Source organism: Orycteropus afer, unplaced genomic scaffold (assembly GCF_000298275.1).
Source record: "Orycteropus afer afer isolate SDZICR_OR568_19922 unplaced genomic scaffold, OryAfe1.0 scaffold00357, whole genome shotgun sequence".
Lineage (NCBI taxonomy): Eukaryota > Metazoa > Chordata > Mammalia > Tubulidentata > Orycteropodidae > Orycteropus > Orycteropus afer.
The window spans coordinates 1,076,253-1,079,318 of record NW_006921944.1 but is presented as its reverse complement, the minus strand read 5'-3'; the positions used below and the strand labels follow the sequence as shown (position 1 = coordinate 1,079,318).

The 3,066-nt window shown below is 37.5% G+C and overlaps 1 protein-coding gene across 1 annotated transcript in view; it reads right to left on the bottom strand.

The window, feature by feature from the left end:
* Positions 1-3,066, bottom strand: part of GPC5 (glypican 5) — a 1,212,227-nt gene that overhangs the window by 787,598 nt on the left and 421,563 nt on the right. The gene's annotated exons all lie outside the window — the stretch shown is intronic.

Sequence of the window (3,066 nt, the reverse complement as noted above, 5' to 3'; positions counted from 1 at the left end):
GGGTTCAAGGCTTTTATCCCCTTCCCTGCTCTTCCGGCCTGCTACTCTGGGCGGGCCTCAGTTTCCCCTCCTCACCTAATCCCTTCGGCTGATTGCTCTTCTGTCCGGGTTCAAGGCTTTTATCCCCTTCCCTGCTCTTCCAGCCTGCTACTCTGGCTACTCTGGCATCCCTGCGTTGTCTCTCCTCACCTGTATGCCTGGGGCTCAAGGCTTTTATCCCCTTCCCTGCTATACTAGCATCCAAATTCAAGACTAATCTATCAGAAACAGTAAACATGGAGACCATGAATAAAGAACTGGAAAGCTACAACTCTTGATTTTAAAATAGATACTCACAGAAAATCATGAAAGAAAAAATATCTACCTATTTACAAAAAGTATGGCTAACAGGTGACATTACAAGCAAGACTTAGTCCTTGGAAGACATAGCAAATTAAATTTAACATTAAGAAGCTGTAACCAAAAAATTCTTGAGAACACATCAGAGAATTGGAAAGCAGTTACAGATAACACAGATAACACTAACAGAGCTTTTTGAAAAAAGTTCATCATTCACAGAAGCAAAAATATGCTCTCACAAGAATCTCAAAACTTGAAGGAAAAAAATGGGCAAAGTAATTAAAGAGAAAAAAACTATGTCTTAGTTATTCAGTGCTGCTAAAACAGAAATATATGCAATCGCCAGGTTATGAAAAAGATCCATTCCTAAATCTATCTTTAAGTTGAATTTGCAAGTTGGAATTTGTAAGTTCCATACAGTTCTTATTTAGCCATACTTTAGTGGCAGAAAAGGCTTGAGGCTTTTTTTTAATGATTTAAAAGCTGTACATGAAGCAAGTGAAGGTGATGTGATGAAGAATTGGTGGTGAGTAGGGTTTAGTTCAATAGTTTCAAAATGAGGGCAAATTTATATAACATTAAAAGGCATGTAGGAATTTTCCATTAAGTCAGATGCTCGTAACTCATGGACTTATTGTATCCAAGTAGGTGGCTTTAACAAATAGAGATTTATTTTCTTACTGCTTAGGAAGTTAGAAATCTGAAATCAGGGCACCAGCTCTAGTGGAGGGCTTTCTCTCTTTGCCCATTCTGGGGGAAGGTCTTGTTCCTTGATTCCTCTGCAATCTTCATGTGGTTAGACATCTATCTTCCCTAAGCTCTGCTTGTTTAATCTGCTCCTTTTATACTCAGAAGAGATTGACTCAAAACACTAATACTGCCTTATTAACATAACAAAGAACACCAATTCCTAAATGGGATTACATCCACAGCCGTAGGGGTTAGGTGTTACAACATGCATTATTTTGATGTTACAATTAACTCCATAATAATTCCTATGGAGAATATGCTTAATAATAAAGAGAGTCAGATTAAAGTCCCAGAAGACCATTTCTTAAAGTAAATGACTTGGCTGATATTCTTGGGGAAGTCAATACAGACAGTGCAAATGTGGAATTGGAATCAGATATATCAAAAACATCAAGAAATAGACAGTTAAGTATGAATCCAAAAGTATTGATTTGTTTTACTTCGTTAAACAGCAATTTATCAGCTCCTAAAGGAAAATGGAAAAGTTTTCACTTCTAAATCTTAGAAATAAAAAAAAAGAAAAAAAGAAAATTCAAATCAAGAAAATGCCCAGTTAGAAAGGGAGAAGTAAAAACTCTAGCAGAAACAGAAGGTCCTTCCTGAAATGGAACAAGAAAAAAAAAAAATTCAATATGCAAGTTAGAGGAGGTCTGGTGGCGTAGTGCCTAAGGCATTTGACTACTAACCAGAAGACTGGCAATTCAAACCCACCAGCCACTCCTGGGAAGGAAGACTGGGCAATCACTTCCGTAGAGATACCACCTCAGAATATAGCCCAGAAAGATAAGTGGAAAAATCATCTCCCATGCCTTTAAAGAAATACATGGTTATGAAATTGAAGCTGCAGTTATTTAAGAAAATCTAAAAGAACAACACAGTAGTACTAATACCTTCTTGATGCTCAAGAAAGAAGAGTGTATGATCTTGGGACAAGAGTTCTTATCAGCTGAGAGAAACCAGGTCAATTTAAAGAAAACAAATGCATCCATGTCACAAAAAATGTTTGAGGAGGAATGTAAAGTTTCTGAAATATAACCTTTCATCCCTGATATCCCAAATGGGGCATTTATTTGAGGCCCAAGAGCAAAACCAACAATCCTCAAAATGAGCAGATCTCCAAGGATGGAGGAGCATCCAGCTGAGATAGTGCAGGCACACAGGACCGAGTGCCCAGTGTCCATCAGTTGTCAATCCATAGGGTCCCTTCAGTCTAGTCAACTCCAGCCCAAGTCAGCAGATCCTCCACTCTACTGAGATAGAATTTGGCTTGGTGCTTCTCACAAAGGCAGAAAGGCAGAAAGTCAAAAGCTTCCTCTGCAACCCTCTCACCACTTGATAAAGCAGTTGGTTCAGCGTCTGGTGTGCCACACTGTCCTCTAGTTGTCAGCAGTCAGAGGCTGAACAGGGCTCCCAGGAGGAAATTTCTGACAAGAAGTCACCTTGTGCTCCCCACAATTTTGGAAAGAATGGAGAAATTTTCCCAAGAGTTCTCTCAACCAAGAATCTTCCCCAGGCCTACTCAGTTCTAGTCTACATTGGCAACAAGAAATACCTCAACATCAGCCACTAGATTCCCTATTCTGTCTACATAATCGAGAAAAACTAATGAATCACCTTATGAAATAATCCACCTTCCACTGAGTTTAGTTATAACATCTAGAATAAGAGCAAGCCATTTTTTCTCTCTCAATCAAAAGAAATCAAAAGAAAATTGCTCATGGGAATATTGACTCATTATAACAGTTAGTATATTTTAGAATTATAGATTATATAATTTGGATCCTATAAATTAATTAATTGCATTTAATTGTAGTTAATTTGATTAAAATATTTATGTTGTCCTTTAAAAAACATAATCCAGATATACAGTATATTGATTCTTTTTAGTTAACATGTTCTCTGTTAACTTCATCTCAGGAAAGAGTATTACATGACAAGTTTCATGACTGGTAATGGCTGAAACTCACAGATTATTAT